The sequence below is a fragment of the Porites lutea genome, chromosome 5 (genome assembly GCF_958299795.1).
Source record: "Porites lutea chromosome 5, jaPorLute2.1, whole genome shotgun sequence".
NCBI classification, from domain to species: Eukaryota; Metazoa; Cnidaria; class Anthozoa; order Scleractinia; family Poritidae; genus Porites; species Porites lutea.
This window is the reverse complement of record NC_133205.1, coordinates 6,320,668-6,335,987: the sequence shown is the minus strand read 5'-3', so window position 1 is coordinate 6,335,987 and position 15,320 is coordinate 6,320,668. Positions and strand designations below refer to the sequence as shown.

Below are 15,320 nucleotides of genomic sequence, written 5' to 3'. Positions count from 1 at the left end.
TTTTAAAAATTGGAATTCTCACGTTATCCGTTTAAACATTTGAAGTCTTACCCTATCCTTTTAAACGTTGGAATTCCTACCTTTTCCTCTTAAACATTTGAATTCTCACGTTATCCTTTCAAACATTGAAATTCTCACCTTATCCTTATAAATATTGGAATTGCTACCTTATCGTTTTAAACATTGGAATTCTCACGTTATCCTTTCAAGGACTGGAATTCTAACCTTATCCTTTTAAACATTGGAATTCTCACCTTATTCTGTTAAACATTGAAATTCTGATGTTATCCCTTTCAACATTGGAATTCTTACCTTGTCTTTTTTAACATTATAATTCCTAACTTGCCCTTTTGAACATTGGAATTCTCACCTTATCCTTTTAAACATTTGAATTCCGATCTTTTTCTTTTCAAAATTGGAATTCTGGCGTTATCTTTTTAAACACTTTAATTTCTACCTTATCCTTTTAAACATTGAAATTCTGATGTTATCCCTTTCAACATTGGAATTCTTACCTTGATCCTTTTAAACATTGAAATTCTCACCGTATCCTTTCAAACACTGGAATTTCTACCTTATCTTATCAAACATTCGAATTCCTTGCTTATCCTTTCAACTATTGGAATTTCTACCTTATCCTTTTCAATGTTGAAATTCTCCCCTTATCCTTTCAAACACTGGACTTCCCACCTAATCCTTTTGAACGTTGGAATTCCTACCTTCTCTTTTTAAAGATTAGACTTTTTATCTTTGGCTTTTAAACCTTGGAATTCCTACCTTATCCTTTTAAACATTGGAACTCTCACCTTATCCTGTTAAACAGTGAAATTCTGACGTTATCCCTTTCAACATTGGAATTCTTACCTTGTCTTTTTTAACATTATATTTCCTAACTTACCCTTTTGAACATTAAAATTCTCACCTTATCCTTTTAAACATTTGAATTCCTATTTTTTTCTTAAATTAAATATTGGAATTCTGACGTTATCTTTTCAAACACTAGAATTTCTACCTTATCCTTTTAAAGATTGGAATTCCTATCTTCTCCTTTTAAACTTTGGAATTCTTACTTGATCCTTTAAACATTGAAATTCTCACCGTATTCTTTCAAACACTGGAATTCCTACCTTATCTTTTCAAACATTCGAATTCTTTGCTTATCCTTTTAACTATTGGAATTTCTACCTTGTCCTTTTCAATGTTGAAATTCTCCCCTTATCCTTTGAAACACTGGGCTTCCCACCTAATCCTTTTGAACGTCGGAATTCCTACCTTCTCTTTTTAAACATTAAACTTTTTACCTTTGGGTTTTAAACCTTGGAATTCCTACCTTTTCCCTTTAACCATTGGAATTACTACGCTATCCTTTTCAACATTGGACTTCCTACCTTATCCTTTTAACCATTGTACCTCCTACATTATCCTTTTAAACTTTGGAATTCGTACCTTTTCCTTTTAAACATTGGAATTCCTACCCTATTATTTTAAACATTGGAATTCCTGCGCTATCCTTATCAACATTGGACTTCCTACCTTATCCTTTTAAACACTGGAATTCCTACCTTATCTTTTAAAACATTGGAATTCCTAGCTTACCCTTGTAAATACTGGAATTCCGACCCTATCCTTTTTAAACATTGGAATTCCCACCTTATCCTTTCAAACTTTGGAATTCCTACCGTATGCTTTTAAATATTGGAGTTGCTACCTTATTTCTTCAAACATTGAAATTCCTACCTTATCCTTTTGAACATTGGAATTCCTACCTTATCTTTTTAAACTTTGGAATTCTCACCTTATTCTTTTAAACACTGGAATTCCTATCTTATCCTTCTAAACATTTGAATTCTCACATTATCCTTTTAAACATTGTAATTCTCACCCTATCCTTTTAAAGATTACTATTCCCACCGTATCCTTTAAAACAATTGAATTTCTACCTTATCCTTTAAACATTGCATTTCTCAACTTATGCTTTTGCCACCTTATTCTTTTGGACTGTTCAATTCTAATCTTATACTTTCGTACTTTGCAAGTCCTACCTTATCCATTTAAACAGTGGAGTTCCTACCTTATCCTTTCAACCATTAAAATTCGTACCTAATCCGTTTAAACATTGGAATTCCTACCTTTTCCATTTTAACATTGGAATTCCTACCCTATCCTTTTAATCATTGGAATTCCTACGGTATCTTTTTCAACATTGGGTTTCCTACCTATCCTTTTAAACATTAGAATTTCTACCCTATCCATTTAAACATTGGTAGTCCTACCTTATCCGTTCAAAGATTGGAATTCCTTCCTTATCTTTTTAATGATTGGAATTTCTACCTTATCCTTTTAAAGATTGGAATTCTCACCTTATCCTTTTAAAAATTGGAATTCGTATGTTATCGTTTTAAAAATTAGAATTCTCACCTTATCCTTTTAAACATTTGAAGTCTCACCCTATCCTTTTAAACCTCCGAATTCGTACCTTGTCCTTTTAAACACTAGAATTCCTACCTTATCCTTTTAAACATTGGAATTCTCACCTTATCCTTTTAAACACTGGAATTTTAACCGTGTCCTTTTAAACACTGGAATTCCTACCCTATCTTTTTGAAGATTGGAATTTTTATCTTTTCCTTTTAAACATTGGAATTCCCACTTTATCCTTTCAAACATTGGAATTCCTACCTTATCTTTTCAAACATTCGAATTCCTTGCTTATCCTTTTAACTATTGGAATTTCTACCTTATCCTTTTCAACGTTGAACTTCTCCCCTTATCCTTTCAAAGACTGGACTTCCCACCTAATCCTTTTGAACATTGGAATTCCTACCTTTCTTTTTTTAAACATTAGACTTTTTACCTTTGCCTTTTAAACCTTGGAATTCCTACTTTTTCCTTTTAAACATTGGAATTACTACCCTATACTTTTCAACAGTGGACGTCCTACCTTATCCTTTTAAACTTTGGATTTCCTACCTTTTCCTTATAAACATTGGAATTCCTACCCTATCCTTTTAAGCATTGGAATTTCTGAGCTATCCTTATCAACATTGGACTTCCTACTTTATTCTTTTAAACATTAGAATTCCTACCCCATCCTTTTAAACATTGGAATTCCTATCTTATCGTTTTAAACATTGGAATTCTCACCTTATCCCTTTAAACACTGGGATTTTAACCCGATCTTTTAAACGTTGGAATTCCCACCTTATCCTTTCAAACACTGGAATTCCTATCTTATCCTTTAAAGACTGGAATTTCTACCTTATCCTTTCAAACAATAAGATTCCTACCTTATCTTTTTAACCATTGGAATTCCTAACTTATCCTTTTAAAGATTGGACTTCCTTCCTTATTCTTTTAAACACATGAATTCCTACCCTATCTTTTTAAACACTGGATTTTCTACCTTATCCTTTCAAACATTGGAATTCCCACCTTATCCTTTTAATCATTGAAATTCGTACTTTATGCTTTTAAACAATAGAATTCCTACCTGATCGTTTCCAACGTTGGAATTCCTACCTTATCCTTTTAAACATTTGAATTCTCATTTTATCCTGTTAAACATTGAAATGCTCACCTTATCCCTTTCAACATTGGAATTCTTACCTTTTCCTTTTAAATATTATAATTCCTAACTTAACTTTTTAAACATTGGAATTCTCACCTTATCCTTTTAAACATTGGAATTCTTACCTTATCTTTTTAAGCACTGGAATTTCTACCTTATCGTTTCAAAGATTGGAATTCCTATCTTATCCTTTTAAACTTTGGAATTTTCACTTGGTGCTTTTAAACATTGAAATTCTTACCGTATCCTTTCAAACATTGGAATTCCTACCTTCTCTTTTCAAATATTCGAATTAATTCCTTATCCTTTTAACTATTGGAATTTCTACCTTATCGTTTTAAACATTAGACTTCCTACCTTTTCCTCTTAAACTTTGGAATTCCTACCTTTTGCTTTTAAACATTTGAATTCCTACTCTATCCTTTTGAACATTCCTTTTAATCATTGGAATTATCTCCTTATCCTTTGAAACATTGGAATTGCTACCTAATCCTTTAAACATTGCAATTCTCAACTTTTTTTTTTATTCGTTGGAATTGCCACCTTATCCTTTTAGACTTTTTAATTCTCACCTTATCCTTTCATACATTGCAAGTCCTACCTTATCCGTTCAAACATTGGAATTCCTACCTGATCCTTTTAAACACTGGAATTCCTACCTTATCCTTTCGACCATAAAATTTCCTATCTTATCCTTTTAAACATTTGAATTTCTACCTTATCCTTTTAAACATTAAAATTCTTACCTTATCCTTTTTAACATTGGAATTCTCATCTTATGCTTTTAAACATTGGAATTCTCACCTTATCCTTCTAAACATTGGAATTCCCACCTTATCCTTAGAAACATTGAAATGATGACCTTATCCTTTGAAAGAATCGAATTGAAATCGTATCCTTCTAAACATTCAAAGTGGCACCTTATCTTTCTTAACACTGGAATTGGGACCTTTTCCTTTCAAGCATATGAATTTGCATCCTATTCTTTCAAACATTGGAATTCAATTCTTATCTTTTCAAACATTGGAATTCGAACCTTTTTCTTACAAACATTGGAGTTCCCACCTTATCCTTTGAAACACTGGATTTCGCTCCTTAGAAACATTGAAATTCTGGCCTTATCCTTAAAAACATTGAAATTCTGATCTTATCCTCTGAAACATTAGACTTTTGACCTTATCCTTTGAAACATTGGGATTTGCACCTTATTCTTCTAAACATTGGAATGCGCTGCTTGTCCTTTAAACATTTGAATTTGCTCCTTATCCTTTGAAACATTGCAATTCACACCGTATTCTTTTTACCAATGCAATTCTGACTTTATTTTTTTAAAATATTAGAATTCATACCTTAGCCTTACAAACATGGAATTCGGACCTTATTCTTACATACATTGGAATTCTGACCGTATTCTAAGAAACATTGGTATTCTGATCTTACCTTTCAATTAATGGATTTTGAACCTTCTCGTTCTAAACATTGGAACTTGTACCTTATTCTTCCAAACATTGGAACTCAGTCCTTATCCCTCTGAACATTGGATTTATGACCTTATTTGTCCAAATATTGGACAATTCTTGTGGCTTTATTCTACCATAAAATGTTATGCTGATCTTCACCTTTCAAGCTTTGTAATTTTTTTTTCTGAACACTGGAATACGGACGTTCTTCTTTCATACCTTGCAATTCTTACCTTTTGTTTCTGAACATTGGAATTTTGAGCTTGATTCCTCTAAGTGTATGTTTTATGAAGCTCATCCTTCTAAGTTTTACGAAGGTCATCCTTGCTGTAGTTAATGTTTTCAATTATTGGAAGTTTGTCTTTCGAACCATAACAATCCCTTAACTTGGAATTCTTTTACACAATTGAATTATGAACTTCATTCTTTTAAACAGTTAGGTTATGAGTGTTTTCCTTCCACACATTTGAATTTCAAATGTCATTATTAGAAACATTAGAATTGAATGTCATCATTCCAAATATATTTGAATTTCGATTGTCATCACACCAGTGATTTGAATTCTGAATGGCATCATTCCAAATGTTTGAATTCCAAATGTCATTACTCCAAATATTTGAATTCCGAAAATCATTTTCAAAACATTTGAATTCCGAATGTCATCTCTCCAAACATTTGAATTTTAAATGTCATCATTCCAGACATTTGAATTCCGAATTTCATCATGCCAATCATTTGAATTCTGAATGTTATCACTGCAAACATTTGAATTCCGAATGTCATCACTTCAAAACTTTGCATGCTGAATACCATCATTCCAAACGTTTGAATTCCGAATGTCATCATTCCAAACATTTGATTTCTAAATGTAATTGCTCCAAACATTCAAATTCCCAACGGCTTCACTCCAAACCTTTGAGTTCTGAATGTCATCATTCCAAACATGACAGTTTCAAATGTCATAATCAAAACGTTTGAATTTTGAATCTTATCACTCCAAACATTTGAATTCTAAATGTCATCCTTCCAAACATAAGAATTCCAAATGTCATCACTGTAAAGATTTGAATTCCGAATGTCACTGTTGCCAGTCAGTTATTCCCTGTTTGATCTAGTGTTCAGCCTTTCTTTCCTCAAACTAATCCTTCAGCTCTTTGTCACTATTGTCGAACTGATCCTGGTGTTTTTGGGAGCCTGTTTTTTGTGCCGTTTATGACTTAGAGCTGCATGCAAAAGAATTTTAGTAAAACTAGCTTTTACAATTGACTAGGGTTGCTTACTCAGCAGGGCAAAAATGTGGTCTAGCAGGCAAGGAAAGGCTAAGGCATGTTAGCATTTATGCCATGCTGCAGTAGCTGGCTGGTGGATAGGTCTGTTTATCTCTACCCTTTGTTGATGCCACAGGTCACCTTACTGGGGATGATCCACCAAAGACCTTCAGTTAGATCTTGTATTGTCTGCTATAAGGATGCCCAGTTGTACCATCACCTAGGCCAAAGCCTAAGTTGCTGGTTTTGTCCCCGATGGCTCGACCCAACAGTCAGGTTGTACCGGGTTACATGGTTGACCGGCAGAAGGAGAGACATAACCGACTTGACCACTCCAAACATTTAAATTCCAAATGTCATCCTTCCAAACATTTGAGTTCTGAATGTTATCACTCCGAAGGTTTGAATTGCTAATGTCATCATTTCAAACATTTGAATTCCAAATAACTCCAGTCGTTTGAATTCCGAATGTCATTTTAAATATTTGAATTCCGAATGTCATCCCTCAAAACATTTAAAATCCGAACGTGATCCTTCCAAACCTTTGAACTCAGAATGTCATCACTCCAAACATTTAAATTCAGAATGTCATCACTCAAAACATCTGACTTCCAAATGTCATTATTCCAAACATTTGAATTCCGAATGTTGTCACACCAACCATTTGAATTCTGAATGTCATCACTACAAACTCACTCCAATTTGTGAACTTAAAATTACGTTTCTCCAAATACAAAAATTCCCCAGGTCATAACTCGAAACATTAGGACTAAGAATGCCATCCATCCAAAGATTAAATTCCAAATGCTATCACCAACATTTAAATTCCAAATGTCCTCCTTCCAAACATTTGAATTCAGAATGCCATCATTCCAATAGTTTAAATTCCAAACGTCATTCTTTCAAACATTTGAATTCGGAATGTCATTCCTCAAAACATTTAAATTCTGAACATGATCCTTCCAAAAACTGACTTGCAAATGTCATCCTTCCAAACTTTTGAATTGAGAATGTCATTACACCAAACATTTGAATTCAGAATGTCATAAATCCAAACATTTGAATTCCGAGTGCCATCACTCTTAACATTTGAATTCCGAATGTCATCACTCCTAACATTTGAATGCTAGATGACATCAATCCAAACATTTGAATTCCAGACATCATTTTTCCAAACAATTGAATACCACATGTCATCACTCCAAACATTTGAATTCTGAAAGTCATCACTCCTACAATTTGAATTTTGAGTGTCATCACTCCAAACGTTTGAATTCTGAATGTCATCACTCCCAACATTTGATTCCAGAAGTCGTCTCTCCTAAAATTAGAATACTGAATGTCATCACTCCAAACATTTCAATTCTGAATGTCATCACTCCCAATATTGGAATACCGGATGTCATCACTCCAAATATTTCAATTCTGAATGTTATCACTCCTAATATTGGAATACCGAATGTCATCACTCCATACATTTGAATTCTAAATGTCATCACGCCAGACGTTTCAATTCCGAATGTCATCACTCCAAACATTTCAATTCTGAATGTCATCACACCCTATATTGGAATACCGAATGTCATCACTCCTAACATTTCAATTCCGAAAGTCATCACTCCATACATTTCAATTCCGAATATCATCACTCGTAACATTTCGACTCCGAATGTCGTCACTCCTAACATGGGAATACCGAATGTCATCACTCCAAACATTTGAATTCCGAATGTCATCACTCGTAACATTTCGATTCTGAATGTCGTCACTCCTAACATGGGAATACCGAAAGTCATCACTTCAAACATTTCAATTCTGAATGTTATCACTCCTAATATTGGAATACCGAATGTCATCACTCCATACATTTGAATTCTAAATGTCATCACGCCAGACGTTTCAATTCCGAATGTCATCACTCCAAACATTTCAATTCTGAATGTCATCACACCCTATATTGGAATACCGAATGTCATCACTCCTAACATTTCAATTCCGAAAGTCATCACTCCATACATTTCAATTCCGAATATCATCACTCGTAACATTTCGACTCCGAATGTCGTCACTCCTAACATGGGAATACCGAATGTCATCACTCCAAACATTTGAATTCCGAATGTCATCACTTGTAACATTTCGATTCTGAATGTCGTCACTCCTAACATGGGAATACCGAAAGTCATCACTTCAAACATTTCAATTCCGAATGTCATCACTCCTAATATTGGAATACCGAATGTCATCACTCCATACATTTGAATTCTAAATGTCATCACGCCAGACGTTTCAATTCCGAATGTCATCACTCCAAACATTTCAATTCTGAATGTCATCACACCCTATATTGGAATACCGAATGTCATCACTCCTAACATTTCAATTCCGAAAGTCATCACTCCATACATTTCAATTCCGAATATCATCACTCGTAACATTTCGACTCCGAATGTCGTCACTCCTAACATGGGAATACCGAATGTCATCACTCCAAACATTTGAATTCCGAATGTCATCACTCGTAACATTTCGATTCTGAATGTCGTCACTCCTAACATGGGAATACCGAAAGTCATCACTTCAAACATTTCAATTCCGAATGTCATCACTCCTAATATTGGAATACCGAATGTCATCACTCCAAACTTTCGAATTCCGAATGTCATCACTCAAAACGTTTGAATTCCAAATGTCATCACTCGTATCATTTCGATTCTGAATGTTGTCGTTCCTAACATGGGAATACCGAATGTCATCACTCCAAACATTTCAATTCCGAATATCATCACTCCTAATATTGGGATACCGAATGTCATCATTCCATACATTTGAGTTCTGAATGTCATCACTCCATACATTTGAATTCCGAATGTCATCACTCCAAACGTTTGAATTCCGAATGTCATCACTCCAAACATTCGAATTCCGAATGTCATCATGCACTCCAAACATTTGAGTTCCGAATATCATCACTCCTAATATTGCAATGCCGAATATCATCACTCCCAACATTTGAATTCCGAATATCATCACCCTTAACATTTCGATTCCGAATGTCATCACTCAACATTGGAATAGTGAATGTCATCACTCCAAACATTTAAATTCAGAATGTCATCACTCCTAACATTTCAATTCCAATAGTCACAATTCCAAACATTTGAATTCCAAATGTCATTTCTCCTAACAGTAGAATTCCGAATGTCATCACTGCTAATGTTTGAAATCCGAATGTCTCCTAACATAAGAATTACGAATGTCATCATTCCAAACATTTGAATTCCGAGTGTCATCTCTCCAAACATTTGAATTCTGAATATTGTCACTCCAAACATTTCAATTCCGAACGTCATCACTCATAATATTGGAATACTGATTGTCATCACCTCCAAACATTTGAATTGCGAATGTCATCACTTCTAACATTTCAATATTCTGAATGTTATCACTCTTAACATTTCAATTTCGAATGTCATCACTTTAAACATTTGATTTCGGAATAATTATAATCTCTCCTAATATTGGAACACCGAATGTCATCACTCCAAACATTTAAATTCCGAATGTCATAACTTCACTCAGTTCACTTCCGAATGTCATCTCTCCTAATACTGGAATATCGAATGTCATTCTTTCCAACAACTGACTATCAAATGTCATCTTTCGAGACATTTGAGTTCCAAATGTCATCACATTAAACATTTAAATTTGGATTGTTATCTTTTCAAACATTTCGATTCCGAATTTTATCACTTCGAAAATTTGATTTCCGATGTCATCACTCAAAACATTTCAATTCAGAAAGATTTTTATTCAGAATGGAGGAATTCCAACCATTTAAATTCAGATGTCACATTTGAGTTATTTCTGTGCCATTGCAAGACAAAAATTTGCAGCTCCTTTACTTTACTTGGTTTTACTGTTTTGTAATCTAATGATGCTTTTTTTGTTTTTGTTTTTGTCTTTTTCTTTTTTGTTTACAGCTTGGAATTCTAAATTCATTTGTATCAGGTTCATAGACAAGAAAAACAGAGAAGGACACGGAAATTAAAGGCACTATAAAGTATGTATTAATTGTTCTTCTATTGTTTCACAGGCACATTTTGTATTTGTCTTAGATCCACCCAGTCTCCAAGATATCAGTCACTGACGTTGGAGAGTACTGTGCATTTAATATCCACTCCAGGATGATCCCCGGTTCAACCTGGTCTGTACTCCACCCAATAGGGTCCCCTCCTGGTTCCCCTTAGTTCCTGGGGGATATGGGCTTTACCCACGGATACTGATCAGGACTCCTGTCCAGGGTGGCTAAGTCTGTACCACTCGATCTTGTCTCCCTCTGGGAGGGCCTCCCTCCTGGTCCTTTTACCCCTAAAGCACTTCCCTGCCACCAGTGTTTTGCCCATTAGTTTCTTGTGTGCTTTCTGTGTGGTATACGGCATAGAACCTTTATGCGAAACCATCCACTGATCAGAAGATTTTATTAATGATTTGCCAAGTCCCTAGGCCAAAGCACTTTTAAAACCTGTATAAGATACACAGAAAGGAGCAACGAACGATGTGATGATCCCTTCAACTGCTCAAGGCAGATTTAAATTCATCTTCAAAGTTATATAATTAATGATCCGTTAAAACCTGTTGTATGTGTCTGACCAGGGTTAAGTTTTCATCACACGTGGGCTAATTTTGGTGTGGTGAATAAAACTAGCCTGAGAAAACAGCCGGCATTTGGCGACACCACCACTGCTTTCTCCCTGAAATGACGTTTGAGAAAGGAGTGCAGAAATTGTGTACTGTTTCAGGACGCGTCACTCTCCAGATCTGGGTGTTTCTGATTGGTTGAAGCAAATTTCCATGCAACAAAACCATGCAATCAGAAACATTACCCAGATCTGGGTAGTGACGCATCATCAGTATGGAATTTCTGCACTTGTTTCTCAGACGTCATCTCGCGGGCAAACCAGTGGTGGCATCGCGAAATGTCGGCTGTTTTCCCAGGCTATACTATTATTTACATTTCATTAACCTTTGCTTTCGTGTAATAAATTTTCTCTTTTCCTTTCATTGTCTGATCACTGCATCTTTTCATTGCTTCTTTTTTTAGAGGTGGAACATTTGGTTCTATGGTTGAGTATGGATGTGAAAAGCAAATTTCTGAACACAGTCGACTGGCTGCCACAATGTGGATGGTTTGCCTTTTGGTGTATTGCTGAAAGTCAAGTAAGTAGACTGTTATTGAATTTCTCATTTCATGATAAGGCATGAATCCAAGATATAGTGAGCCACAGGATAGGACATTTTTGTGGTGTCAAGAAGTTTTAAACCCGTCATAAAAAATAGCGCGAATAAATTGCAGATACAAGCAGGCACTTTTACTCTCCAGGTCCCGGTTGTTCAAACATTGGATAGCACCATCACTATCTAGTGGATAAGTATTTGGGAAACCATTTGCATTATCCACTGGATAGAGATTTATGCCATGGATAGTGTTATCCACCTTTTGAACAACTAAGGCCAGGTCAAAATATAAATGTTGCGGCTGTTAACTGAGAAAATATGGCATTACTTTACTTAGATGACATCATCTGCAATTGTCCTATTGAAATTTGCTGTCTTGACAACGAACCAGGCTTGTTACGGGCTTTATCCCAGCTTTTAGTTTTAAGGTGAAAGCAGCCTAGGAGTTGAAAAAGAGATGTTACTTCCATAAATTATAACATATTAGTTTGTTGTTGCCGCTGACTTTTTCTTCTCTTTTTCTCTCTTTAGCGAATAAAATTCTTACCGTCAAGTTAGCACAGCTAAGCATTTTACACATCGCCCATATTGGTTTTCATCAAGACACAACAGCCAGGAGCTGCTTAAAGATGTTGGCAAATGCCTGCTGGTTTTACCATTGAACTCTTGTAAAATTTTGCACAAATAAATGATGTTATATACCAACAAAGGAAATATTGTAGAGTTGAATAATTCTAAACGTGCTTGCTATTTACACACCAAGAGATGCCAACCGCTGGATCCAAAATCTGGAGACTCTCATTTGCCGTTTTCGTCTTATTTTGATGTTATCACTAGTTTTGGTATTTTGTACTCCAGGGATCCATTTCTCGAAAGGCCCAGTAACTTTTCGAGTGTGACGTGATGTAATAAGAACTTAATTTGTACTTTAATAAATATTCCAATCTTGAAATTCTTGTGGTTTGTTATTGAGCAGACACAATTTATTGTCAATAGGTCTTAGGATCATTAGTTTTGATATTTTGCACTCCAGGGATCCATTTCTCGAAAGGCCCAGTAACTTTTCGAGTGCAACGTGATGTAATAAGAACTTAATTTGTACTTTAATAAATATTCCAGTCTTGAGATTCTTGTGGTTTGTTATTGAGCAGACACAATTAATTGTCAATAGGTCTTTGTGTCGAACAATTCAGGGTAATTAGGCTCATAATTTGAAATTTAAAATTACTCACCTGTCTGATTACTCCCTGAATTGTACTCCATTCAGTCCTATCACTATTCCTTATGATTATCATTATTATTATTGTCATCTTAACTATAACAAAATTCTCAAATCTGATTGGCTAGGACAGTGTAATAGGACAGTACACGTCATACCTAAGTAATTGGACAGTACACACCATCACGCTCGCACATATAAGGCTTTTTTTTTCACTGCTAGCAAACAAGACTCGGAATTTCTTGTGTTTTGATTTAAAAAAGCCTAAAATATTACAAATTTTTGTTATAGTCATGATTAATTGGTAACAGAACTTCATGTCGTCCAATCAGTCTGTAATCATTTTTGCGATTAAACAACTTGGATTCTGGCTGCGTGGTCGACCGATCATCCGAGTTTGTTAAACACTTGTATGTTTACAGACCGAAATGAACTCAGTCCTGTTACCATTATTTATTAATATCATTTTATATTTTTGTATTGTTTGACTTCAGGGACCCATTTCTCAAAAGTCCTGATTACTTTTTGGGCCTGAAAACCTGTTTTATGTTTGTCGTTTTTCAATTCAAGATCAAAGTTTCAATAATTTTGAAAATGATACAAAGAAACTATCAGTTAAAGAAGCAAAATTGACCGGTTTGTGAGACTGTGATACTATTCAACTGGTTTTGATTTCAAAATTTGCCCGCTTTCAACTTTCAAAGCAAACAGATGGCTAAATACTTTCTGAGAAACAATTGGAATATGGAGCTCCAACCCTGCATAAAATATTTCGAATACACTTACTGTCAAACCCTGAAAACCGTGAACACCTGAAAATTTTCAGGAATGTTGATCATTGTATAAAGTTCAGGACACGTGATCAAACCTCAAAACCACTAACTAATGAATGTTTCTGTTTGCGGTTTAATTATCTCAAGCCTTATTGGCTTGTTTCTCACAACACGGTAACATTCTATAAATATTTCTGGTGTTCACAGTTTTGTGAGTTTCACTGTAAACCAAAATTAAGCAGCCACCCTCGGTGTACCAGCAAGTGGCTGCTTCATGGCGGTTGGCCACTCAATAGAATATCGTCATAAAACATCTTTAGCAGAAACAAACACACAATGGGGGCAGCATTACTGGTCCCTATCTCTCATAAACTTAAATTTCGGACCGTGTTTTCCTTGACATCATGTACCCTACAGTTAAGGTTTATTTTGGGCAGGCGAAAGCTTGTTTATGATTTTATGACTGGGGAAGATTGGGGAAAGTAGAAATACTACTGGTTGTGAGCAAAATGGATACCTGTGAAGGTTGGACACCTCATGTTTATGACACAACGCTATACTTCTATTTTTAAGAAAATTTATTGGATTGGACGCATTTTTGAGAAAAGTTGGGAAATCAGAGTAAGAGGGTTTGCCACGGAAAAGGGTTGAATACAGGGTTTAGCACTGAAGTACAGTGATTAGTAACCTGAGATCAGGCTCTATTTTTGTTTCACTTTAAAAATAACATTCAGGTGGGCAAGGCGGAATTTTAGTGGTAGCTGTTAGAGGGAATGTATGAGAACTGGTGAAATTGGGCCTGATCTCAGGTTAAGTGAGTAGGGTTAATAACAATAATAATAATAACAATAGTAATTATAATAATAATAATAATAGTAAGTATTTATATAGCACAAAATGTCCTAAAAGCTTGTGGTGCTTTACAAAATAGTAAATTTACCAAGATTAAAATTAAAAAAAAAATTACAGTTAAAATTTTCTCTTTGAAGAGGATCTTAGCTGCCTTGTTTGGGTATAGCACTCAAGAGCCACACAATTTGGGGTTAAGCGCTGTTTTAAAAATGGTTAGCAAGTAATTATTAATGTCATGTAAGGTGCATTAAAATTAACCGGTTTCGAAAGTCAGCCCTTTAGGCCTTGATGGTGTAGTCATGGATATGGATGTGAATTCTTCATCAAATGATGCAGGATCAAGTCCTACGTAAAGACAAGCGTAAAAGCATTTTCCAGTGATGCGAAATCTAAAGCATTAAGAGTGTAAACTTTTAAATTCGGCTCTAAAATTCAAGAACCGAGGTTAGAAATTTAAATGATGATGAATTTAAAATTTAAACAATGAATTTTGGCGGGGATCATACACCATAACATATACTACCTCACTGTTTTCTTCTGTTTTCTTTTTTCTCTTATTTATTTCTTAAGTTATAAGACTCTTATCATGTATTTGTAGTGAAGCTGACAATCTGGCTTTGGGGTATCCAATCTGGTCTCAACCTTCCCAGCCCTACCAAAATAACACAACCTTGTCCCCAGGTCCTCTCGGTTAATGCTTCAGCAATCTGCAGCTTTGCTGGACTGATATCATCAGTTCAGTATGGCAAAATTCTTCCAAATTTGTTCAACAATAGCTGGTGATTTAAAAATTATTCCAATGAGTGCGTTGGATATGAGATGGTAGATAGCCATCTCATATTCAACAGGCGCAAGTAAAGTAATTGTTTTATTAAAAATGTCCCCAAAATATCAAGAATTCTTCCCAATTTTCAGGGTAGTTTCGAAAACGAAGCACTCGAA

General features: G+C 34.9%; 1 long non-coding RNA gene across 1 annotated transcript in view; it reads left to right on the top strand.

The window, feature by feature from the left end:
* LOC140939035 (uncharacterized) overlaps window positions 1-12,704 on the top strand; it is a 48,005-nt gene extending 35,301 nt beyond the window's left edge. Inside the window, exons 3-5 of the long non-coding RNA XR_012165598.1 lie at window positions 10,280-10,359; window positions 11,401-11,516; window positions 12,066-12,704. This is a non-coding gene — a long non-coding RNA (uncharacterized lncRNA). The remainder of the gene's footprint in view (window positions 1-10,279; window positions 10,360-11,400; window positions 11,517-12,065) is intronic.
* The last annotated feature ends 2,616 nt before the right edge of the window (window positions 12,705-15,320 follow it).